The sequence below is a fragment of the Dermochelys coriacea genome, chromosome 2, assembly GCF_009764565.3.
Source record: "Dermochelys coriacea isolate rDerCor1 chromosome 2, rDerCor1.pri.v4, whole genome shotgun sequence".
In the NCBI taxonomy this organism is placed as follows: domain Eukaryota; kingdom Metazoa; phylum Chordata; order Testudines; family Dermochelyidae; genus Dermochelys; species Dermochelys coriacea.
The window spans coordinates 29,760,654-29,788,382 of record NC_050069.1 but is presented as its reverse complement, the minus strand read 5'-3'; the positions used below and the strand labels follow the sequence as shown (position 1 = coordinate 29,788,382).

Sequence of the window (27,729 nt, the reverse complement as noted above, 5' to 3'; positions counted from 1 at the left end):
CTCTTTTCCTAGTTGAAAAGTCCCAGTCTTGTTAATCTCTCCTCATTCCCCTAATAATTTTTGTTGCCCTTTTCTGAACCTTTTCCAGTTCCAATATACCTTTTTTTAGGGATGGGGCAACCACATGTGCACACAGTATTCAAGATGTGGATATACCATGGATTTATATAGAAGCACTATGATATTTTCTGTCTTATTATCTATCCCTTTCTTAATGATGCCCAACATTCTGATCGCTTTTTTGACTGCTGATGCACATTGAGTGGATGTTTTCAGAGAACTATCCACAATGACTCCAAGATCTCGAGTGGTAACAGCTAATTTAGACCCCATCATTTTATCTGTATAGTTCGGATGATGTTTTCCAGTGTGCATTACTTTGCATTTATCAACACTGAATTTCATCTGCCATTTTGTTGCCCAGTCACTGAGTTTTGAGAGATGCTTTTGTAGCTCTTCACAGTCTGCCTGGGACTTAACTATCTTGAGTAGTTTTGTATCATCTGCAAATTTTGCCACTATTTACCTCTCTCCATTCTGAAAACTGACCATTTATTCTTACCCTTTGTTCCTTATCTTTTAACCAGTTACCCATCCATGGGAGGACCTTCACTTTTATCCCATGACAGGTTACCTGTCAGGGAAAATCTTGTTCAGATCTCTCAAAAGTCCATTCACTCCACTCCAGAAGAGTTCTGCAAGTTCTGCAGTCTATCACATGGTTATGAGTTTTGTGGATCTGGAAAACTCGCAGGCTGCCAGATCTACATTCTCCCAGCAGATCGGTTTTCAACAATCATATAGTGTGTGACTGGTTAACTTAAAGTTACATGGTATTGTTTTGTTTCCTGACTGGGGGAATAAAACTTTTAAGATGAAAATAATGAACATACAAATAATGGATGCTTTTGCTCACATGCAAGTCTTGTCTGCATGCACATACTGGTATTCACACAAACAGCAATTCCCAAACATGCATGCAAAGAAAAGCCTGTTCACAGAAAATAAAAAGCTGAACCAAACAGTCATTCACTTTCAATAAATATTTGAAATAGCTGCTTTTCAGAATTCATCCAGCTCTACTGAAGTGTTGGACCAGCAGTGGTCCCTTATTTGTTTGGGAAATTCAATAGTGGAGACAGTCAGGGTACATAAGCTCAATTTTTAAAAAATAAGTTACCTTTAAAATCCAGCCTCCCCAGCTCATTCTTAACATTTAGTGTACTGCTCCTCTACATTCTAGCTACAGGATGAAGAAACCCACTGCTGGAGCAGCAGCAGCAGCACTAAGGACAAATTTTGCCGATACTGAACAAAGGGATTTGGAACATACCTGTCTAAGTGGAAGATTGAAAATCCTGGGTTTTGCCTCTCAGCATGAATGAGAGTTCAAGTCCCTTCCGACCCCCAGGAAGGACAGAGTACTTCCTCTATTCCTGTATGAGCTCAGGCACTTTATCCTTTTTTGTTTTAAATCCCATGGGTAAAAGTCTTAGCTTTTGTAAAGAGGAAAATATTTCATTGTCCAGAAAAAGCCTGTAGATTAAAAATGCAGCTTTTAATAGCTGCCTTATCCTGTGATATTGGGCAGAGTTAGCAGAAGTTCATATAGTGATTTAACAGGCAAGTTCACGTATCCCGCCTCAAAAGAGCAAAGGGGGGCACATATGTTTCTCCAGCACTGCTTAAAAATCAGTCTTTCCTCATGCAGAAAAGGTTAAGAAGCCTAAAAGATCAAGTGTTGCACTCATTGACATACCATCCCTGCTGTCCTGGGAGTTCTGTTATAGGAGCAGTCAGCAGAGTAGAGCTATTTCCTGATTTTGTTACTATGCCACCTCCATGGCTTCCCATGAGCTCAAATTCTGCTCTCTGGTACATAAGGCATATACAGAGGGAGAAAGTGTCTTTTTGGTTTTGTTGCAGATAGTTGTTTTTTCCCTCCTTCCTTCATCCGAGAAATTGCTTGGAAGAACCCACGTTAGTTAGTAGTGCAAAAAAGTTTCAATCCTAAATTACCATTTTCACACACAGGACCTTAAAGTTTTTGAACTAAAATTATTCTGTCCCAGAAAATAAACGTTTGGTTTAAAATTTAGGAGTTCCTGTCCTGCAGCTAGCGCTGGGTGGGAACAATTTTCCTGTCCTGCAAAAGTTTGAAGACTTCAAATAATTACCTGTGGGCTAGTGCAAGCACCCCCATTTGGTCAGACAAGGTATTATGCAGAGTCTGCTTGGATTCGCAGTCTGGTCAATCTAGCCTTCTGTTCTGAGTATTTATACCAGGGATCGGCAACCTTTGGCATGCAGCCCGTCAGGGAAATCCACTGGCGGACCAGGCCGGTTTGTTTATCTGCAGCATCCGCAGGTTCAGCCGATTGCAGCTCCCACTGGTCATGATCCCCTGTTCCAGCCCAATGGGGGCTGCGGGAAGCAGCAGCCAGCACATCTCTTGGCCCATACACCTTCCCGCAGCCCCCATTGGCCGGGGACGGTGAACTGCAGCCAGTGGGAGCTGCGATTGGCCAAACCTGCAGATGCTGCAGGTTTAACAAACTGTCCCGGCCACCAGCAGATTTCCCCGATGGGCCATGTGCCAAAGGTTGCCGATCCCTGGTCTATAGTCATATTCTGAAGACAACAGTGTTAAATTCTGTTCCATTAGGATCTACAGGTTTCTCCTTATGTTTGGCAGGAGTTATCTGGTCCTTGTTCTCAAAGGCTCTGAAGCCCCCTTTGGCTCTTAAGTCTCTGTTAAGGGGCAGGTAGGTGAACCCACGCCCACCCATTCCACTGGGTTCCAGCTCAGGGCGGACAGAATGAATCCTCAACAATTCTGCTGTACCCTGAGGTCCTTCCTACCTCCCTTGGTTCTGCAGGATTCAGCAGTCTGAGGCAGTGGTCATCCCTCCTTTGGGTTGTTTTCATTCTGGGGCAGCTTGCTGACAGGACCTTCATTCTCTAGCCTGCTTGTTCCTCAACTTTTTTATTCTCTCAGTTCTTTTGAGGCTGACAATCAGCATTGGTCAGCAGTTCTTGCATTATTCCTAGGTTGCCAGGTCCCCATGGGGTCTGTATATCCCAAGACAACATATTACACATCAGGACAAATCCAAGACCTTTTGGAATTCTTTGTAAAGAAGAGAACAAGAGAGCAAGTGGTTAGGGCTCTCTGCGGAATGTGTGAGATCCAGGTTTCTGTTCTCACTTTGACTGATTCAAAGGAGGGACTTGAACCTGAATCTCTCATATTCGTGGTGAATAGCTGAACCAACAGACTGTTGGACTTTCTGGGGTAGGTCTCTCTCTAAATTCCATTCTAAAGATGAAAAGGAGAACTTGTGGCACCTTAGAGACTAACAAATTTATTTGAGCATAAGCTTTTGTGAGCTACAGCTCACTTCATCGGATGCTGTAGCTCACGAAAGCTTATGCTCAAATAAATTTGTTAGTCTCTGAAGTGCCACAAGTACTCCTTTTCTTTTTGTGGATACAGACTAACACGGCTACTACTCTGAAACCATTCTAAAGATGAGTACATTTCCCGAATGTGTCACTGAAACTGTTACATTCCTGCAAAAAGTTTCAGTTTCAATTATTTGGGTTTTTTTCTGATGAAACAACCCCACCAACTCTACCAGCTGTTCTATGCTCAGTTCATGCTGCATTAATTGTTTACACAAACAGTTCTAGCAGTGAGTTCACCATGGTAAGGAAATTTGCAGTATCTCTGGGATATCTAACCAATCTACACTTCCAATTATAGAACCAGAACTCTCTTTCTATATTCTGCATCACTCTAAACTATCTCCCACTGAATTCTGTGACATGTCATCAAAATCTTGTCATATTACCTCTCAGTGTACTCATACAAAGTCATCGTTTGTGACCAAGTTGGGCCTAGGCTTACTTATAATATTAGCAACCTTATCTGTGTTTAAAATACAATACTTTATGCTTTGATGGATGGTGTCATTAAATAGAAATCCCAATCTTACCATAACCTAATTAGACAAATATTGTCTAAAAATTGTTGGGGGGGGGAAGAGAAGAGTGTCCAACTCTGGGTCATTGGCAATAACTGCTTAAGAACAACCCCCTCCCTCCCTTAAACATATATTAGATATGTAGCAACTTCTGTTAAAACTATAATGGGAATTATGACAAAAGGAGAAATGTGCCATACAGCTCATAAACACTGTGTTACTCCAATTATGTACTGTCGTGTCCCAAGGTATTGGTTAGCGTGGGACTCAGACCCAGAAGTCACCAGCTCATTCTATGGTCTCAGTGTCTTTACCTCATTATCACACTCTGTGAAAAGGGTATACAATGAAATACATCATAGGAGGTTTGTGCTTGTGATACTAGATACTGGTTCATAAGGGCTTATTAAGGTGCTTAAATGAAAGATGGTGTAAATATCATCCTGTATTGACAGAAGAACAAAGTTCTGACTCCATTTGTAAAATATTAACAGAACAAACGGGAGTTCTTGAGGAAATTAACTATGATGCATCCAAGCTGATTGCAGGATATTCTCTTCACACATACACACATATGCCAAGATTTTCAGTTCCTAAAGTTAGGAACAGAACTTAATATTCAGGCACCCAATTTAGCAGCCTAACTTTCAGATGTGCTGAATATCCAACTGTTCCCACAGAGGGGAGAGAGAGGAAAATTGAGATGCACAAAGTCTATCTGCAAATTCAGTGGGAGCTGCTAAATACTCAAACGCTTTTGAAAAAAATTACACCATTAATTTAGATAGCTAAAATGGACTTGGAGCCTAATTTTTAAAAACCTTGGCTATCTTTTCTAAATGTATTGATTTGAAACAGAGAATTAATAAGATATTTCTCTAGCATTCAGTGGCTGAATTTCTAAACTCAGATTAAATAAAATAAAGCTGAATGACCTAATATTTGTAGTTGTACAGTTCACAGTTTCTTTGCAGATACTGTATCATTCTGAGTACCATTTTGCTATATATTTTATAATGGGTTAGTGAATTAACCTGACACTCAGGTTAATTCATTCTACTCAGTCTCATATATCTTCCCTACGCCATTTAGTTTCTGTGGTGAGATAGGATGTTTGAAAAGAAGGTTTTACAGATCATTAATTTTTTAAATTTATTTTCAACACCTGATTTCTGTTTGAGAAAGATTTTCATTGTGTTTTACCTTAAAGTATGCATAGCTCTCAGCCCACATAATGTTAATAAGTTAATTTATTTCATGCATAATGACTACATAATACATTAAAATTGGCCACGTACACACAGCTCTATTGTCAAATGCTAGTGAGATTTACTTTTTTGTTAAGACTAGTATGTTTTAAATGGATTTTGTAACCTAAAACAGTTGAGTGATACTAGGCCAAGTTCAGCCTTGTTTTCAGCAGCTGCAGTGCTGTCAACTTCATAGAACTGTTTACGTGTTATTGGGATTTGTGGTGGGGCATCCACCCCACACTCACCTTGGAGCAGTTAATATAGGTAAGAGGCCAATTTGCCTGCAGGGGAGCTAGGACACAGTGAGGCTTAATTGGGGATTAAAAATGTACACACTTGGACTGAGTTTGAGATAGAAATAGGAGACTGACTTATTGAAAGTCTCTGGGTAAGGATAAAAGGGGTAAAAACAAGGGTGATGTCATTGTAGGGGTCTACTGCAGACCACCTAACCAGGAAAAAGAGGTGGATGAGGCTTTTTTTTAAACTAACTAAATCATCCAAAGCACAGGACTTGGTGATGATGAGGGACTTCAACTACCCAGACATCTATTGGGAAAATAATAAAGCAGGGCACAGATCATCCAGCAAGTTCTTGAAATGTATTGGAGACAATTTTTTTCTTCAGAAGTTAGAGAAAGCAACTAGGGGAGAGGCTGTTCTAGATTTTATTTTGATAAATAGGGAGGAATTGGTTGAGGATTTGAAAGTGGAATGCATTTAGTTGAAAGTAATCATGAAATGTTAAGAGTTCATGATTCTAAGGAATGGTAGGAGGGAAAACAACACAATAAAGATAATGGATTTCAAGAGGGCAGAGTTTAGCAAACTCAGGGAGTTGGTAGGTAAGATCCCATGGGAAGCAAGTCTAAGGGGAAAAGCAGTTCAAGAGAGTTGGCAGCTTTTCAAACGGACATTATTAAGTGCACAAAAGCAAACTATCCCACTGTGTAGGAAAGACAGGAAGTGTGGCAAGAAACCACCCTGGCTTAACCAGGAGATCCTCAATGATCTGAAACTTGAAAAAGAATCTTACACAGAGTGGAAACTAAGTCAAATTACAAAGGATGAATATAAACAAATAACACAAACATGTAGGAACAAAATTAGAAAAGCCAAGGCACAAACCAGATGAAACTAACTAGAGACATAAAGGGTGACAAGGAAACAAACATCCTAGAAATACATTAGAAGCAAGAGGAAGACCAAGGACAGTGTAGGCCCTATTATTCAAAGAGGGGAGAAATGATCAGATGCTAAAATAGGGAAAGAGCAAGTTAAATGTCTTCAAGTCATCAGAGCCTGAAGAAATACATCCTAGAATATTCAAGGAGCTGACTGAGGAAGTATCTGAGCCATTAGCAATTATCTTTGAAAAGTCATGGAAGACGGAGAGATTCCAGAGGACTGGAAAATGGCAAATATAGTGCCCATCTATAAAAAGGGAAATAAGAACAATCTGGGAAATTACAGACCAGTCAACTTAACTTCAGTACCTGGAAAGATAATGGCACAAATAATTAATCAATTTGTAAACACCTAGAAGGTTATAAGGTGATAAGTAATAGTCAGCATGGATTTGTCAAGAACAAATCATGTCAAACCAACCTAATAGCTTTCTATGATAGGGTAACAAGCCTTTTGGATAGAGGCGTAGTGTTAGTTGTGGTAAATCTTGACTTTAGGAGGGCGGTTTGATATGGTCCCACATGACCTTCTCATAAACAAACTAGGGAAATACAACCTAGATGGAGCTACTATAAGGTAGGTGCATAACTGGTTGGAAAACTGTTCCCAGAGAGTAGTTATCAGTGGTTCACAGTCAAGCTGGAAGGGCATATCTAGTGGGTTCCCGCAGGAATCAGTTCTGGGTCCAGTTCTGTTCAATATCTTCATCAATGATTTAGATAATGGCATAGAGAGTACACTTATAAAGTTTGAGGATGACACCAAACTGGGAGAGGTTGCAAGTGCTTTGGAGGATAGGATTAAAATTCAAGAAAGTAGGATGAAATTCAATAAGGAGAAATGCAAAGTGTTCTTTCCTAAGTGGAATAATCAGCTGCACACATACAAAATGGGAAATGACTGCCTAGGAAGGAGTACTGCAGAAAGGGTTCTAGGGCTCATAGTGCATCACAAGTTAAATATGAGTGAACAGTGTAACACTGTTGCAAAAAAACCCAAAAAACCCATCATTCTGGGATGTATTAGCAGGAGTGTTGTAAGCAAGACACAAGATGTAATTCTGCCACTCTGTGAGATGAAGTATTATCCCCCATTTTACAGGTGGGGAACGGAGGCACAGAGAGATTAAGGCTAAAATTGTCTACAGTGTTGATTTGGCCTCCACTAGAGTAGTGTATCCAGTTCTGGACACTACATTTCAGGAAAGATGTGGACAGATTGAAGGAAGTCCAGAGAAAAGCAACAAAAATGATTAAACGTCTAGAAAACATGACCTATGAGGGAAAATTGAAAAAAATTGGGATTTGTCTAGTCTGGAGAAGAGAAGACTGAGATAAGTCATGATAACATTTTTCAAGTACAGAAAGGTTGTTACAAGGAGGAGGGAGAAAGAAGTGTTCTCTCTAACCTCTGAGGACAGGACAAGAAGCAATGTGCTTAAATTGCAGAAAGGGTGGTTTAGGTTGAACATTAGGAAAAACTTCCTAACTGTCAGGGTGGTTAATCACTGAATAAATTGCCTAAGGAGGTCGTAGAATCTCCATCATTGGAGCAGATTAGACAAACACCTATCAGGAATGGCCTAGATAATACTTAGTCCTGCCATGAGTGCAGGGGACTGGACTATATGACCTCTCGAGGTCCCTACAATTCTATAAAGCTCATCTGGGCAGAAACAGGTAGAGCCGCTACAAAGCCAGGGAGCTGGCAACAGAGAAAGTATAGCTGCAGTTATACTTCCTCATATGAATGGGGAGAGTGGGAGCCTGTAATACGCAGTGTAGGAAGCAGCCCTGGAAAGGAGTGAAAGGGCTAGAAAATAAAGATGTGAGCTGAATGGCCTGTGATTGATAGATTGGAACCTATTGTATAGGGTGGGCTCAGGTTCCCCTACAAGCTACTGTGGGAGTGGCGCGCTAGGAGCAGCCTATGTTGGGACTGCTGGGAAGCATTTGGAAGGAGACTTTGATAATACCCTGGAAGTGGAGTTGGGGGGAACTTCAGTGTGACTTGGCTGGAGGACTAAGCCATGAAAAGGAAAGTACTGCAGCTCTGGGAGCATGAAAAAGGCCATGGAGTGAGTGAGTGAGTGAGACAATGGTTTGGGTAATGGTAAGAAGGGGGATCAGTTCATTAGTTAGCAGAGAAAAGCATAACAAAAAACAATGCCTGGAAGTTAAAGCAATTATAAATAAGGCACAAATTTGTAAACTGTTGCAGTGATTAACCACTGGAAAAAACTACCAAGAGAAGTGGTGGATTCTCCATCTCTTCATATCAAGACTTGTTTCTTTTCTGAAAGATATCTTTAGCCAAACAAGTTATTAATTTTAATACAGAGGTCACTGGGTGACATTCTATGGCCTGTATTATGTAGAAGGTCAGACTAGATGACCTAATGGTTTTGTCTGGGCCTTAAACTCTGAAAGTTTTGACAAGGTTACATTAGAATTCCTACATGATCCAGAAATATCAGTTTTTAAAAGAAGGATTGAGTATTTTCTATTGTAATGTAGATTCTATGTTTAATAGAAATTCTCTAAACAAATATTCAAAGTCGATGATGGATATTTTTGTTCCAACTTTTAAGGACATCTATGTTAAGACTTAAAAATAAAAAGACAGAAAAATTCAGACGCATATTGTGGTATTTAGAGCTTCCAGTTCTTCTGAGGAAGAGAGGTGAGACTTCACTAAGCATATTCTGCCATCTGTTTGGAATTCCATAAATTAAAGATGTCTGGGTATTCTTAAAATTGCATTCATATAGACTTGGCTGTCTTTCTTCTGTGCTGCATCTCTCCTCAGCTTTTTGGTGTAGGGAGAGAGACATGGAGATGTGGAACAGATCTTATTTTTGCTTGCTGTAGTCTTAAAAAAGATGCTTACCATTGATTTCTAGTGAAGACACCAGTATTTTTGTAGCAGGATTTTTTCCTCTATTTAAATCAGAAATTCTCCCAATGGTCTATTCTCTCTTTATGTGCAGATAACATCTGCAGACATCAACAGGAATTATGCATACCCAAGAAGAACTGATAATTATATAAACTGTAATTAAATCAGTCACATGAACTGTTTTTGGTTTTCATGGTCAAAAGCTGACTTTCCAGAGCTTAAAAAGAGTTTTAAAAACAATTTTTCTATTGATTTAAAAAAAAAACACAGGAAATTTAGGTATCACCTACCTAGGTTCTCCAGGAAAACTACAGTAACAGGAGTACTAGAAGGATGATGACATTTGTTACCAAGTGTCCAGATCTATAGCATCTGTGCTATTCTCCAGCTTTTAAACAGCCCCTAAGAGAAATCCCATCAGTGTTCCAGACTCCAAAGGATCCCATTTTTCCTTATGGGTAGGCCACACGGCCTCAACATCCCAGAAACTGAGCGTCTGGGCACCAGCACTCCCGTTTCATATTGTGAACTCTGCTCAGTGAATTCAACTGAGGTAGAGTCCTTTTTCAGAGACCTTCACCCTCTTCAGGGATCAATGCACCTCAGCAAGCATTTGCAGTGACACCATGCAACCTTTTCAAAACACAGTAGGTCTTATTAGTCTACCAGAATACAGCATCAGAATGCCTTAGGTTAGCACAGAGAAGCATATAGGCCAAGGCAGTGCAATCAGCCAGCCAAGCTGCTATGGAATCCATTCTGGCTCTGTGTCATCAGTCCAAGTAAGAGCTCTGTCTCTTCAAAGGCCAGCTCTTATTTTAGGCACCTGACACCTTTCAGGTCATTGTCCTCCTGAAGAGTTCACCTCATAGTTTCCTGCTTTTAGGTATCAGTTGCTCAGTTCTCAGGGTTCTCATGGTCTTTCTAGCTCCTCCATTGATACAGTTTGGTTTCAGCCAGTCCTTGACAGCCCATTAATACCTCTTCAGGTACTTAAAGGACACAGATACCTCATGTCTCCGGTTCTGCCCCAAGAGCATTCACTGGGTAAAAAATCCTTGTCAAGTCAGCCACTGCCAAATATTTCATTCATAACAATATTACAGAATATTCCCACTTTGTCACACCATGGAATTGAAACCTAAACAAACAACTCAGGGGAATTTTTCATTAGAGTAGGGGTTGAGAAAAGCTTCCATTGTAGTTCTCTCATGCTATGTATAGACTTCCAGAAAAGATGGGGGAGAAGGATTTTTGTTGTTGATTTGTGTTTGGCAGTGGTGGGGGGCTGGAGGGAGGGGGAAAGACTTTCAGGCCTTTGCCATATCATAAAGAAGCACAGAAACTGAACATAATGTTTTTTCTTTCCAAGTCACCTTTAAAATATAATACAATGTTTTCATAGCAATCAGTCATCAGAATACTTTATCTTGTTAAACCTTACTTGATAGAATACCCATATTTTTCTGTTAGTGGAGGAAACATAATATCCGAAACAGACATTCTGATTTCCTAACACTTCTTTTCTTGCACTTAGAGGCAGAATTTTGTGACTGATTATTGAAACTTTCACTAACTTGAAAGTACATGCTGCATTTCATATTAGATTTGGAGAGTGCTAAGACTGGCATGCTTGGAAAGGCAAGCCAAGCAGAAATAATACATCAACAATGTGTGAATTAGAACATTACAGCAGAAGTGCAAGACAGACAAGGTTTTTAGAGCACCACCAACAAAATCTTGACAATATCATAATGAAGGTGTCAAATGGAGGTCTAAAGAAAACAAACATTGAAATAACTACTGGAAATCTAAAAAGACAACTCAGTACAGTTTAGAAAAGCAGACTGGGAAATGCTCACTAAAGAGTTATATTATAATCTTGAACAATAATAGTAACAATTATGGGTGTTTCTCACTCTTGTGTCTGCTTTTTAAATTGGCTAAATTTCAAAACAGAACAATTTTTTGAAATTTTTGTGTTAATTGTCTTTGACTGAAATTGTTTGAATTTGAACTGAATTCACAAATTAGTTTCAGAGTCCTGAAAATTATATTTTGGTGCAAAATAACTGTTCACCAAATAATTTTGGTTGAGCTCTATTTAGGAATAACCTGGGTGTTTTTGAAAATTGTGCCCATTATTTTGTGGGTTGTTGGACTCTATATGTAAAATATAAACTATCAGCGGCTACCCAACATGTGGTACCATCATAGTTTTATTGGAGCATATGCACATATAAATACACAATAGACTAACACCAGAATAGCATCTTGAAATTTAATGATTAGATGGCTTCTACAGTTTTACATACTGGAGGTAGAGAGAGGTATTATTATTACTTTTATTTCTTATAGAACTTTTTATCCATAGATCTGAAAGCACTTCACAATCTTTAATGTAGTTATCCTCACAACTCCCGGGGAGGTAGGGAAGTATTATTATCCTCATCTTTACACATTAAGAACTGAGGTACAGAGAGGCTAAGGAACTCACCTCAAGTAACAAAACCTGTGGCAGAGCTGCAGATTCAACCTCAGTCTTCCAAGTCCTATGCCTAGTGTCCTGACCATTGGGACGTCTGTGCTATATTTTTTTTCCACCTCCGCACATGCAGACTATCTCAACATAATGCTTCAGTACATCCTTGACTATTTGGAAATTCTCAGGAACATTAAATGTTTGGAAAACTGAGGTTTCAGGAAATCAAAGGAATTCTCAGTGGAATCAAGATGGCTTGCATGAACAACTCAGAGAAGAGAGCTTTATATATCTGACATCATAGTGCAATTGTGTGCAGATAGGTTTGAGGGAAGCATTCCATGTGAGGCAGGTGTACATTTATAGAATGACATTCATGTGAAGGGCTGATCACTAGGAGTTATTTTCCCAGCTGGTCATATTGTTTTAGACCATAAACTTCCAGGCTTGTGTTGGGAGGCCATCTGCCTTCATCAATACCATTCACAGCTGAATTTTACTCCACAAGGGCAATATGGACTGAGACCATCCACCCAAGACCCTTGAACCAACTGCTTTCATTAACAGTTCCTGAAGAGTTTTGGGACTTAGTATAACCATAAGCAGATTGAAAGAGAAACTCTGTCATGAATTGCAAAAGGGCTTTAGACTGCTCTACCTTAATATCAGTGTGCTGTCTGTCAATGACATACGCCTGTCTCTTTAAAAAGTTCAAGGCAAGCTCTTATGATGGGAAGATCATACTTTCAACAGGAGACTGGTCCAAAAAACCCAGGCCTTAGAGATCAGGGGACCATCCCCTTCTTATTTATATCTTATCTCTTCATTTGTGGGCTCTAAAAAAATATTGACATATTAAAGTAGTTCTAAGTTACTCATGACATTGTTCAAACCTGGACAGAAACAAGTACCACTGAAAACATTATGAAAAACAACACAGTTGAGTTAAAGCCTCAGTAGAGTTATCAAGACATCACCCCAGCAGGACATTCAGGAGACAGAACCGTAAGCATCACCCAGAGCTCTCTGGATGCAAATCCACTGTGCCACATTTGAGAGTGCAGCATGGGCTCTCCTCTAAGCCCAGCCAGCTCTGCTAGGTGGTACTGTGAGGTATGGGATACTGAGTGTGACAAAGTCAGGCTGGACAGATGTAAGAGAGTGGTGGGAGGCAGGTATATTAGCCCTAGAATGATAAAGGCCCTTTTGACTATAAGCTGAAAAGGGGTGACCTCAGCTCAACTAGGGACACACGAGTCCAATTAAGGGCTGCCAGGGACCTTTAAAAACTCCTTCTGTGGCAAGAGAGAGGGAGGAGAGACAAGCTGCTGCAGGGGTAGTGGCATCAGGGATAAAGGCTGCTCCAGGGTAGATGGCTTCTGTCCTCCCTATAAGGGAAGTTACATAACAGACTGCCAGTTTAGGGGAAGGACTGGCACCCCAGGGCAAATAACAAGGCCATACACCCTTAGAGTGGGGTAGGGAAAGGTATTTTCCTTTGTTTTGGGTTAGAACTGTTTTTTGTTTGTTTGGCAGAGGGGCCTCCGAGGCCTGCCCCGGGCCTGCCTGGAAAATATTGGGAAATAACCCCTCAAGTCAGAGAATAAACACCATCCAGAGTTGCGCTGGTTTACTCCAGGCCCTGACCACCAGCGGGGGAAGTGCTGAGCATGCCAAGATGGAGGAGGAGTCTTGCCACATGGATACAGGTCATGGCCCCACTTCTTTCTCTCTCCCTTTGGGGTGACTGGTCAAGAAGCACTTCTTGTACTCAGGGAAGTACAAGTATTGCAATTGTGCCCAGCTCATGGAAAGAGAAGAGAGTCCTTGTGTAGTCTCCCCGTATGTAGGTTGGACAAAATATTGTTCTCTATTGGACTTTTAGGATGGTTGGGGTAGGGGTGGGAAGGAGAGACTCTTACATGATTCAGTTAGTATAAAATACAATTATCTAGTCAAGTACTTCAGAAAACTTGTCTAGGCCATAAGTTTAGGTTGCTAAGTGTTGTATGACTAACTTGAAAGTTTTAAATAATAAAACAGTTATTTTCTGATCCCAGCCTACAGGCTGTCTGTTTTTCAGTGACCTGCTCCATCACATAGGTTAAGTTCCTTTTTAGTATTCTTATAAATACTTACTATACTTACTATAGACTTATATAGTCTTACTAGGGGTGACAGTGGACGAGAAGCTGGATATGAGTCAGCAGTGTGCCCTTGTTGCCAAGAAGGCCAATGGCATTTTGGGATGTATAAGTAGGGGCATAGCGAGCAGATCGAGGGACGTGATCGTTCCCCTCTATTCGACACTGGTGAGGCCTCATCTGGAGTACTGTGTCCAGTTTTGGGCCCCACACTACAAGAAGGATGTGGATAAATTGGAAAGAGTACAGCGAAGGGCAACAAAAATGATTAGGGGTCTAGAGCACATGACTTATGAGGAGAGGCTGAGGGAGCTGGGATTGTTTAGTCTGCAGAAGAGAAGAATGAGGGGGGATTTGATAGCTGCTTTCAACTACCTGAAAGGGGGTTTCAAAGAGGATGGCTCTAGACTGTTCTCAATGGTAGCAGATGACAGAACGAGGAGTAATGGTCTCAAGTTGCAATGGGGGAGGTTTAGATTGGATATTAGGAAAAACTTTTTCACTAAGAGGGTGGTGAAACACTGGAATGCGTTACCTAGGGAGGTGGTAGAATCTCCTTCCTTAGAGGTTTTTAAGGTCAGGCTTGACAAAGCCCTGGCTAGGATGATTTAACTGGGACTTGGTCCTGCTTTGAGCAGGGGGTTGGACTAGATGACCTTCTGGGGTCCCTTCCAACCCTGATATTCTATGATTCTATGATTCTATACTTACTATAGAAAACTCTTTCCTGGGTATCTGGCTGGTGAATCTTGCCCATGTGCTCAGGGTTTGGCTGATTGCCATGTTTGGGGTCGGGAGGGAGTTTTCCTCCAGGGCAGATTGGAGAGGCCCTGGAGGTTTTTTTTGCCTTCCTTTGTAGCATGGGGCATGGTTGACTGGAGGGAGGCTTCTCTGCTCCCTCGAAGTTTTGAACCATGATTTGAGGACTTCAATAGCTCAGACATGGGTGAGGTTTTTCATAGGAGTGGGTGGGTGACATTCTGTGGCCTGCGCTGTGCAGGAGGTCGGACTAGATGATCAGAGTGGTCCCTTCTGACCTTAGTATCTATGAATCTATGAATCTATAAACCCAAAGAAATTATACCACAGAAGCATGTCCTGAGTACAGTAATAAAAAATGGTGTGTGACTGTGATCTAGCTCCCCTCTCCTCTTCATAGAAAACAAATTTCTTTGTTTCCACCCTTAAGCCATCCCCATTTGTAGAAGGGAAGAGGTTATACATCATATCACATCACTTTTGGAAACCAGGCTAGAATTATGAAACCTGAAACCTGTTTGAAAACGGTTGGGAAGTCAGCTTATGTTTTAACAATGCCACTTCCTGTTCCATTCATATATCTACCTTTAAACAATGTGCTTTTCAAGCACCCACTTCCATTCTTACTTTTCTGAGTCTGAACAAGTTGTGTAATGTAGGCAAGCCATAATACACAATTACCCAAAACTAGTAGTACAGTTTATTCAAAGATACACACTAGTAAATATAAATAGTGTAGTCTCAAATTTAACACAAGACTGCAAGGTCTTGATTCTTCTCTCCTACTTGTGTACTTCAGGAGTAACTCCATTGAAGTGAATGACAAGTGGAAACTTGATGCAAGTGAGAGAACAATCAGTTCCTCGTTCTGGTGTTGAGGTAAAACTGTTATGTGTTGGGTTACACCTCCCTGAAAATGGAAGGCATAACCACCAGCTGTCAGACCCTTAAAATAGTTGTAGGAAGCACCTTTATAGAGGAGGGAGATGAAAAAATAGGGGCCTCCAACCAAACACACGCATGTTACCATCCAAAACAAAGGTACAAGTGAGACCACTCAGGAATTTGAACTAGGTCAGTAAAGGGGATTCATTCGGTTTTGTTTGAAGGGAGAGAGAGAGAGAGAGAGAGAGAGACAGGTCAGAGAAACAGAAAGAGAAAGCCAAGAAGAATGATACCAAGTTGTCAAAGGTTGCAAGCAGGACTGGATTTCAAAATGATCTTTATAAAACTTGTAAAATTATACTGAATTTCATCTTATTGAAATCAGACAAGACAAGTGCAAATTACTGTGCTTAAAAAGGAAAACTCACATGCAGAAATACAAAATGGTGAATAACTGGCTAGGCAGTAGTACTGCAGAAAAGGACCTGGGGGTAATAACGGATCACAAAATTGAATATGAATCAGTGTGATGCTATTGCAAAAAAGACAAATGCCATTCTGGGATATTTTGTATGTAAAAATGTTGTATGTAAGACACAGGTAATTGTTCTGATGTATTTGGCAGAAGTGATACTTCAACTGGAGTACCGTGTTCAATTTTGAGTGACACAATTTAGAGAAAACTGGAGGGAGTCCAGAGGACATCAACAAAAATGGTAAGGTTTAGAAAACTTCACATGAGGAACTGTTTAAAAAAGTGGGCATGTTTAGTCATGAGAAAAGAAGAGCGAGGGGGAACCTGACAACAGTCTTCAAATATGTTGAGAGCTGTTATAAAGAGGACTGATCAGTTCTCCATGTCCACTGAAGGTAGGAGAAGTAGTAATGGTCTTAATTTGCAGCAGGAGATTTAGATTAGATATTAGGAAAAACTTTAGAACTATAAGGATAGTTAAGATCTGGATAGGCTTCCAAGGGAGGTTGTGGAATCCCCATCATTGCAGGTTTTTAACAAGATGTTGGACAAACACCCATCAGGGGTGGTCTAGGTTTACTTGGTCCTGCCTCAGCACAGGGGATTGGACTTGATGACTCCTCAACATCCCTGCCAGCCCTACATTTCTATGATTAAGCACTAGAACAGGTTACCATGGGATGTTGTTGAATCCCTGTCATTGGAGGTTTTAAAGAACAGGTTAAACACCTTTCAGGAATTGACTAGTTATAGATAGTCCTGCTGCAGCACAGGGGACAGACTAAATGAACTTGTGAGGTCCCTTCCAGCCCTGTGTTTCTATGAAAGTCCTTGCTCTATCACCAGTTTCTCCTTTTAACTTGCAAAACTCCAAATATTTTGTGTAACTGCTCAGGTGAAACAAGGCAAGACTATCAGAGTAACTTGCCTGATCTTACTACCAGTGCTCAAATTCAAAGTAGTACTAGGGGCACAAAAGTAAAACATCTGATGCAGAATTTGCTTTGTTCAAAAGGTACATAGGAAATGGACAAAAAGGATAGGTAGCTCCTCTTTTTAAAGATTTACCATACATGCTCTGCTTAAAATCATTGGAATGTCTATATCTGCATGGCTGTCTATTAACCAGACTAAGTGTTATCTCTAAGTCTAGACAAGAATGGGTTAAATTAAATCAGTACTCCTCAGCTGAATGCAAAAATCACAGTATGTACTATCTAATTTTTTAAGTGTAAATTTAGTGTTCTGGAAAGACTAAAGGTTGAAACAGAAAGTAAAGAAGCCCTCTTTTTATCCATAGAAAAAAAAACATCTCAGGCAGCCATATTTCTTTCCTACTGACTTGCCTTATTCTTCAATTGGACTGAAGGCCCCTAGGGCTGGGTGAAAAGTTTCCATGAAGGTTGTTTTTGAACAGAATGAATTTTTTTGCACACTAAAAGAACAGTCTACTATCCATGGAAAACAGACATTTCTTTCAAAAACTAGACACCTGAAAATATTTTGAATTGGAAATGTCACCGAGATGCCTAATTGGAGTTGTAATTCCAACTTCCTCATGTCCCCATTCTCCTCTATGGACCAGGGTCCTCAGATAGACTACTTCTCCCATGATGCACTGCAGCCATAATGTTTCTGTAATGCACCACAATGGCTCAGCAAGAGACAACGTCATGTGGCATCATGGGAGATGTAGTTCAGCAAGGGAGCCCAGACTGTAAAGAAGAATGAGGACACAAGTTTTAACTCCCTCCCTATCCATGACATGAGGCACCACAATGCCATTTCCAATTCTAATTTTTCAGATATATTCAAAAGTTTTCAGCTTTTGATTTTTTGACAAATCAATCTTCTGCAGAATGTTGATGTCAACATTTTTTAAAAAAAGTTTTCTTTTTCTGTGTGGAGATGAGGAAAACAACAAAGATACCAATTAGAAATCCCAATCAACTCCCTGCCCAGTTGGTCCTTCACATCTCTGCTAGGACTGCCAAAAAGAGAGACTGTAACTGCAACATTTGATGGTGGTTTTCAGCAGCTGCCCATTAGAAATTAGTTTGAAAATCCATGGCCAGTGTGTGAAATAAGGTGACAGGCAGGATAGTAAGAGGATCTAGCCTGAGATTTGATTGTGTTATGTAAAGAGTAAAGTCTCTTTATTCTATATTCATCCCCAATTAATTTAATCTTTTAAATTCAGTACCCACTCAGACCAACAGGCCAATTTTCTTATTAATCAACTCTGATTTTTTTTTCTTCCAGCTGTGATTTTTGGGAGAGGAACACGTGTTTCTTTGTAATAGTCAGAGAATAAAGTCCTCAACCCACTTTGGCACCCCACAACCACATGCTGGATTACTGTACAAATCCTAGTCCTCTACCTGGGTGTTTTATTTTATACTTAACTCAAGATAAACAAATGTGAGCCAAAACCTGAATTACTAGGTTTCCCTGAAAAGTCTCTCATCTCACCTTAGCCCCTTCTCTTGCCCAAGACACTTTCCGCATTTTCTCCACCAGAGTTGAAGCTAATGAGACCCACCTGATGTAGCTTGCAGAGAAGATAGCAGAATAGTCCTGCATCTATCTCTATGCAAGGTCCTAGAAACTGACATCCAACCACACTGTCTTGCCACATTGAGGAGACAAGGGCCAATGTACAATCACATTGTGTGTTACATTCCATTTTCTTACTATTATACCCCTGTCTGAAAATAATTCTGAGAGAACTAACTGATAGTGTATAAAACCAATGCATGATTGACATGGAATTATAAAATTAGAATGTAACTGATGTGTTTTTGTGGTCAGACACTACATTTTTTTTAAAAAAAAATCTGTACCAGTGAAATGTCAGTACATATCTTCCTTCCTGTATAACAACTCTAAGCCTACCAGATGACAACTTCACATAAAGAACCGATCTTTTAGACTGCAATACCACACTTCATGGGGTGGGACGGGGAAAAGATTATGAAGGGTGAATAAATGCTTATTCACATGCTACTTCACCTCAAAGGAAAACAGGACCTTGTAGAGCAGCAAAGTCATTAAAGTAGGAAAAGATCCTCATGCTGCTACCATTATTGCTGAGTTTCAGAAATATACCTCTCTTTGCATTACCTCTGTCCAGGTACAATACAGGGAATGGAAAATACTTGTTTGCAGACCAGTGCAAATAATTTCACCTTATCATTGAAAGAGAATGTGAGAAAATATTCAGATTATTTCTTATTAGGATGCATGCACATAAATAGAAATGTCTTTACTGAGGAAAAAGCAAGAAATTATCTTGAGGAACTATATGCAGCAACATTACACTTTAATCTTTGTCAGATTAATTACCATATTTCCTGTATGAATCCCCTGTAGCTATTAATCCAATAATGATGAGCACGTTTTCAAAAGAAGAATGTTTTGCCTATTAAAATTATAAATTTGCTAATATAAATTATTTTTCTGGGTTACCTATAAGGACATTTTACAGTAATTTCTTATTGTGCATTACAATTTTTCAAGTAATTTTTTGCACTGGTATGATTTGTGACTGTGTCAACTCATGCTACTCCTATCATGGGAAAATAATTCAAACTTTATAACTATTGCAAATATCAGACTTTATCTTTGCTTTCTGCTGTTTGGGAATCTTAAGGATTCATACAGAAAAATTCTCACATCACTATTACAACTCCTCTAATGAGGCTTGTACGGCAGTAGATTAATAAAGATAATACTAGCTGTAGTTATAAGTTTGCTGCCCTTAGTACAATGGATGACTGATTTTTGATAGAGGAAGCACATGTAAAGAAAAGTAATAACCCTATATTGGTTGACAGGAAACCTCTTAAGGAGTTGTTATATTAAAATACACCATGTGCAGTTATAAAAATGCAGAGTGGAGTGATTTAAGTAATAAACAACCTAATGACTGTCCAAATGGTTGCTTTCAAAATGTACTCCTGTACTCTGCCTCACAAAAGGCAATAATTGGCACCCTTGCTGGCACTTTCATTGAAGGGGACAAGTGGGGACTGAATAACCATGGGTTTTCAACTGACTTCTCATTCCTAATGACAGGTTTCAGAGTAGCAGCCGTGTTAGTCTGTATTCGCAAAAAGAAAAGGAGTACTTGTGGCACCTTAGAGATTAACAAATTTATTAGAGCATAAGCATTCGTGAGCTACAGCTCACTTCATTGGATGCATTTGGTGGAAAAAACAGAGGGGAGATTGATATACACACACAGAGAACATGAAACAATGGGTGTATCATACACACTGTAAGAAGAGTGATCACTTAAGATAAGCCATCACCAGCAGCAGGGGGGGAAAGGAGGAAAACCTTTCATGGTGACAAGCATGGTAGGCTATTTCCAGCAGTTAACAAGAATATCTGAGGAACAGTGGGGAGTGGGGAGGGGGGGGAGAAATAACATGGGGAAATAGTTTTACTTTGTGTAATGACTCATCCATTCCCAGTCTCTATTCAAGCCTAAATTAATTGTATCCAGTTTGCAAATTAATTCCAATTCAGCAGTCTCTCGTTGGAGTCTGTTTTTGAAGCTTTTTTGTTGAAGGATAGCCACTCTTAGGTCTGTAATCGAGTGACCAGAGAGATTGAAGTGTTCTCCAACTGGTTTTTGAATGTTATAATTCTTGACGTCTGATTTGTGTCCATTCATTCTTTTACGTAGAGACTGTCCAGTTTGACCAATGTACATGGCAGAGGGGCATTACTGGCACATGATGGCATATATCACATTGGTAGATGCGCAGGTGAACGAGCCTTTGATAGTGTGGCTGATGTGATTAGGCCCTATGATGGTATCCCCTGAATGGATATGTGGACAGAGTTGGCAACGGGCTTTGTTGCAAGGATAGGTTCCTGGGTTAGTGGTTCTGTTGTGTGGTGTGTGGTTGCTGGTGAGTATTTGCTTCAGATTGGGGGATTGTCTGTAAGCAAGGACTGGCCTGTCTCCCAAGATCTGTGAGAGTGATGGGTCGTCCTTCAGGATAGGTTGTAGATCCTTGATGATGCGTTGGAGAGGTTTCAGTTGGGGGCTGAAGGTGATGGCTAGTGGCGTTCTGTTATTTTCTTTGTTGGGCCTGTCCTGTAGTAGGTGACTTCTGGGTACTCTTCTGGCTCTGTCAATCTGTTTCTTCACTTCAGCAGGTGGGTATTGTAGTTGTAGGAATGCATGATAGAGATCTTGTAGGTGTTTGTCTCTGTCTGAGGGGTTGGAGCAAATGCGGTTATATCGTAGAGCTTGGCTGTAGACAATGGATCGTGTGGTATGATCTGGATGAAAGCTAGAGGCATGTAGGTAGGAATAGCGGTCAGTAGGTTTCCGATATAGGGTGGTGTTTATGTGACCATTGCTTATTAGCACTGTAGTGTCCAGGAAGTGGATTTCTTGTGTGGACTGGTCCAGGCTGAGGTTGATGGTGGGATGGAAATTGTTGAAATCATGGTGAAATTCCTCAAGGGCTTCTTTTCCATGGGTCCAGATGATGAAGATGTCATCAATGTAGCGCAAGTAGAGTAGGGGCATTAGGGGACGAGAGCTGAGGAAGTGTTGTTCTAAGTCAGCTATAAAAATGTTGGCATACTGTGGGGCCATGCGGGTACCCATCGCAGTGCCGCTGATTTGAAGGTATACATTGTCCCCAAATGTGAAATAGTTATGGGTGAGGACAAAGTCACAAAGTTCAGACACCAGGTTAGCCGTGACTTTATCGGGGATACTGTTCCTGATGGCTTGTAGTCCATCTTTGTGTGGAATGTTGGTGTAGAGGGCTTCTACATCCATAGTGGCTAGGATGGTGTTTTTAGGAAGATCACCAATGGACTGTAGTTTCCTCAGGAAGTCAGTGGTGTCTCGAAGATAGCTGGGAGTGCTGGTAACGTAGGGCCTGAGGAGGGAGTCTTTCATTCCTAATGGCATTCTCCTACTTGACTGTTAGAATATCTTTCCAGCAATGACAGGTTTCAGAGTAGCAGCCATGTTAGTCTGTATTCACAAAAAGAAAAGGAGTACCTGTGGCACCTTGGAGACTAACAAATTTATTTGAACATAAGCATAAGCTCAAATCTGTTAGTCTCTAAGGTGCCACAAGTACTCCTTTTCTTTTTTCCAGCAATGAACTGCAACCCGTCTATACCATACCCATAACAAAGGAAAATACTTCAGTCCCCATCCAACATCGTTCATGGGCACTAGATTTATTAAAGGCCAGATTCTGTCACCATTAGTCACACCATATATAGTACTTTACTTCACAAATAGTCCCATTGAAATCAGTAAGATTACTTGCGAAGTAAGGTACTCAAAATGAGTATGGGAGGCAGAGTCAACCTATAAATAAAGGAATACCAAAGGAGTATTAAAAAATGAATTGGCAAAAGTGATAGCATTTGAAAAAAAGATTTTAAAATATAGATAACTGTATACCACAGTTTTCCCTAATATCTTGCCTTGTAATATACTTTACACCTTTATTCTACATTGTGATCCTTTCTCCTACCCTCTCTCTATTTGTCTGCCTTTTATATTTTAAGCTCTTTCTGGCAGGGACCAGGACTTTGTTTGGAAAGCACCTTGTATATTGTGGGCACTACAGAAAATACAGTTATTCCATAAAATGCATCTTTAAAGATGCATGTGGAGATTAAAAGGGGGCAGGGAAGTTATATGTGAAAACTGAGCAGACTCATGGATGCAGGAAACTTGTATATTGTCATTTCATTATTTATAATGAATGGATGGTGCAATATTGTATTTGACTTACTTGATGTTTCTCTTGGCAGACCAATAATGTCATTTCCAGTTAGTATTGTTAGACAGTGAGTGAGTGATTTAACTTTTCATTCTCTCTCTAATTAAGGTTGACATTCCTCACTCTACCTCCAACACACATAAAGATAATTAATAGTCATTGTCTCCCGTAATCTCTGTGCAGAAGGAACAGAGAATTATTGAATTCCAATAGCTAGTAAACCAACTATATTTTCTCTTGCTTATGTTTGAGTACACAATGGATTTGTACCATGCAAGTTAACATGGCTCACTGCATACTAAATCAGTGAGTGTCATAAGCATGTGTGAGCTGGTATGCTAATGTGACAGTGCCCTCTGAGGTCAGATAGAGCATTGCACAGAGTCTGCTCAGCCTGGGGAGGCAGCCAGTCATTTCTCTTGCCTGAGTCTCTATGGTAGTCCCATTCTGGGCTATCAAGGGTGCTAGGCTCAGTCCCACTGGATTGTATGGGATTCTCCTTATACTTGGATGAGTTAGCTGGTTCTGTCCCGGGGGCGGGGCGGGGAGAGGTCTAGAAACCCTTTTGGTTCTTAAGTCTGTGAGGAACCGGTAGGGGAACCCAGGCCCACACACTCCACTGGGTTCCAGCTCAGGCCCCTTAACCTAGGCAGGTGGACTCAAGCATCAGCAACTCCTTTCCTGAGTCCTGAGCTTCCTGCTACCTCCTTCAGTTCTGTAGGCTTCTCCAGCCTTTCCATCACTTCTCTGGGGTGTTGTCCCTGAGTGGCTTCTCACCAAATTGCTTGCAGGATTTTCCTTCTATAGCCTGTTTGCTCCTCTGGCAGATGCCCCACCCCTCTGCTTGTCAGTTCTTTTATTCTCTCAGTTGCTGTGAGGCTGCAAATCAGCAAGTCCTTATCGTGAGGCCAGCTTGGGGCATATACACCCCATGACACTGCTTGTGGGATGATATTTTAAGATCTGATCATCCCAATGGATACATTATTATTTGTAAAAAGAAAAGGAGTACTTGTGGCACCTTAGAGACTAACAAATTTATTTGAGCATAAGCTTTCGTGAGCTACAGCTCACTTCATCGGATGCTACTCTGAAACCTGTCATTATTATTTGTATTGCTGTAATGCCCCAAATACTTAAATCAGTAGCCCAGCTCCAATGTTCTAGATGTCATGCAAATGCACAAGTGATCATAGTTCTTTCTGCAAAGAGCTTGCAATGTAATGTTGTTGCACAGCATATTCCTCAGCCTTCTTCCATTTTAATATTGATATACTTAAATACCAGAACTTTGTGTGTCTTCCAAGGTTTAATGTGCAACATGCATTCCTGCTCCTTTCCTCCCACCCTTTTTATATATGGATGCGTGTAGCTCTTCTACAAATGTTGCAATAGTATGAAGGCTCTTTACATATTTTATATAATAAAAATATCCAGTTACATTGCATGATTAAAAAGAGATGGAAAGGATATAAACCCTCATGCTTCAGGTTATAAGCCAACCTCTAACTGAGGAGAGTAGGAAGAATTTTTTTTTCCTATGGGCAGAGTATTCCCATAAGTGCCTGCTGGATGTTTTCTAATAGTTGCTAACTGACCCTATTATGATCCGGCATAACACTTCCCATATTCCCATTAAAGTCATAATCATTTAAATGCATCCACAATTAATCTTGCAGTGGAGGGGTTGGCTTGGTCTTAGAATCGTGGGTCACTGCTTCACAGAGAGAGTAAAATGGCTTAATATACAGCTCTGAGACAATCCAATTTTGCATATGCAAATGTATCTGTTGCAAAATGAAGTACAGTTAGTTTATAGAAATTTGCAAGGTAACTGTAATGAAGTTCCTGGGTGAATGTATCTGCTGTCAACTATACACTAAAAATGGAGTTGAGGGGGTAGTCTTGCCAATAGTCCTCTTCACTCAAACCTGAAAGACTAGACTCTGCAAATAGGATTAGCCATGAGACTGCACACGTATATACCTGTTCTACTCTTTTGTACTGTGTGTGTGACCCATATAGCTCTGGGAAGTAAAACTGTTTGGTATTCTATCCATCATGTATCTCTTTTTATTGCATATATGGAAGGATAGTAACATCTGTGTGTCACCTTGTAAAGGAAAGCATAAGTATCAAAGCACAACTTAAAATCTTAACTTGGCACTTTTTCATGTGAACAAAATTCACATAAAACCAGATATTTCAGCAACCTATTTATATTCTCAAATAAACAGCCTTAAAAACAGAAGCATTTACGTATCCACAGAACAATGACAGTATCCGCAAGAACAGTGCAAAGGCCTTCGTATTCATTATGTTAAGTCAGTCAGAATAGGAGGGGAACTCAACTGTTTGGGGGGGGGGGTGTTTGAACTTATGCGTCTTGCTGTTAAATGGTGTGCAGTGAGGAAGAATGGTCCAATGGTTAGGATACTAGCCTGAGCTGTGGAAAACCCACATTCAGTTGCCTGATTTGTAACCAACTTCCTGTGTAACCTTGAGCAAGTCACTTAAGGCTTCTTCTTCTTCTTCTGAAAAAAGATATGTAGGCACCTAAAGATATACATAGGCACCTCGTGAGATTTTCAGCCTTGATAACAAATTCTCATGGACCTTCATTAATTAATGGGACTTAGGCATCTAAGAACTCCTTGAAGTACCACTAGGTGCTACATGCTTTTAAAAATCTAGTCCTTAAATGTCTCTGGTCCTTAACTCTCCTACCTCAAAGGAATGTTGCAATGATAACTAGAGTAAAGCTTGTGAGGTGCTTAAATACTACAATGATGGGGGGGGAACATATAAGAGAGGGCGTCATTTTGTGACTGAAACAAAAAGAAACTTATCCAAATACAAGTTCACGTGCCCCCACCTGCCCCCAACAGAGCTTTTATGGATGAGTGTCACTGCTTCAGTACCATGCTCTACAAAATTTATTTACTGAACAAGAACATTCTTCTTCTGGGACATAGTTTCAGCATAGTGTCTGCTTTAAAAGATTAAGGATGTCCGCCTGTCCCCAGGAAGCCCTAAAGGATCAAGCCAATCTACTTTTAAGTTTCCTTTTATCTATTTCCAAACAATTTAATTGTGATGACCCAGATAGGTACTTAGTATTTTCCTCTTTTGTTATTTTCTGGACTGGAAATAGAGTTTCATGACACCCAAATACTCTCAAAAGATATTTGATCACCCAAAAGAGATTAGAGGAAATGTCATTATAACAGAATCACATGATAATGTTATTTATGGAATCAAGGATAAATTATTATAAATTTGAGAGCAAGAATCATAGGAGTGGATTCTAGGGAAAACATTATAAACGTTAGAAAGAAACTGATTCATTGTTTTGCTGCTTTAAGAACCAAAGAAACTGACATAAATAATGATACATAATGTTTATTATCGCCCTAGGATTCTTGTGCACTACAGAGATATAAAAAGATGTGGTCTCTGCCCCCAGGGGATTTAATATTTTATAAGACTGATTGTTAGGGGTTCCTTAGCAATAAAAAGCTGATCAGCTTTTTCCTTAGCCCTAATTACAGGGAACAGGCAGCTGCAGTTTTTTGGGGCTTTTTTTTTTTAATCAGCTGCATGTTGAGCATCCTGCAATATGTGAATAGAAATTCCCTTTTGTTAGACACTATCAAGGATTAGCTCCTCTATAGCATGGCTAAGGAAGCAATCAGATCAGCTGCCATCTCATTGAAAAAAAAAGGAAGTATTTGTTGTTGTTGTTATCCAATAGACCTCAGCCCAATCCTGCTGCTGTTTTATGTTTGACTTCAGTGTGAGAAATCGGACACAGCTAATTCTGGGGAAGTCTTCTTCATAAAGCTGAGTATTGAGAGGGAACTGTAAAAATCCCCCCATAGTGACACTTAGCTACACTCCACAAAAGTTTACAGGCTTAATTCAGAGAAAAAGTGACACAAATGGTGACATAGGTGCCAACTCTATGAGTGCTCCCGGACAGAAAAATAGTGGGTGCTCAGCATCCACCAGTGGGCCCCGCTGATCAGCTCCTCCTGCCTTCCCCCAGCATCCCCCCCAACCCCAAATCAAGGATTAGCTCTTCAGCAATGTGCAGGAAGTGCTGAAGGGGATGAGGGCCGAAGCAAGGGTGGGGTGCGCTGGGGTGGAGGCGAATGGGGCAGATAGAGGTGGGGCCTTGGGGGAAGAGGTGGATTGAGGGTGGCACCTGGGGTGGTGCTGGGGTGAAGCAGAGAAAAAGTTGGCGCCTCTGAATGGTGATGAGACTTCTTAGCACTCATAAACTTACAAGTTACATTCTGAAGGGACAGAAACAAAAGTTTAGCCGGAAACATCACTAACAGAAATATGCCAGTAAAAGTACCTTTTTACACCTTCCTATTAGTTGCATTTTCCTCTATGCCACTTTTTCACCCTTCGGCATATCATTGTCATCTATTTACCAGCTTGATCTTTGAAGTTCCTGGCATGAGTAGATGCAACTTCCGTTTAAATTAATAGGAATTATGCATGTTTGTATCAAGGTTGAATTTGGCTCTATGGAGCAAATGAGACTCAGTTTAATCTGAATGTAAATGTGAAGTAATTTGAAATCGATGGAGCTAGTCGTGATTTACACATGTCACTAAACTAGAATTTGATGTTTCTAAGGTCATATACTGAAGATCTCTCTCACACACTTATATTACTTATGCAAGCAATCCAATTGAAGTCAAGGTTATTCATATGTATACGGATTGCACAGCTGAGTCCTGTTCAGTTCTTAATTAAGATTGACTAGAAATAGTAGCACTGATACTTTTTTAAGGTTGAGAATTTAATACAAAACAATGTATTTGTACAGCAGTGTCCTAGGCATTATAAGGTCCATGTGTATTACATAT

General features: G+C 40.3%; 1 protein-coding gene across 3 annotated transcripts in view; it reads right to left on the bottom strand.

The window, feature by feature from the left end:
- Positions 1–27,729, bottom strand: part of CSMD3 (CUB and Sushi multiple domains 3) — a 1,226,382-nt gene that overhangs the window by 1,140,460 nt on the left and 58,193 nt on the right. The gene's annotated exons all lie outside the window — the stretch shown is intronic.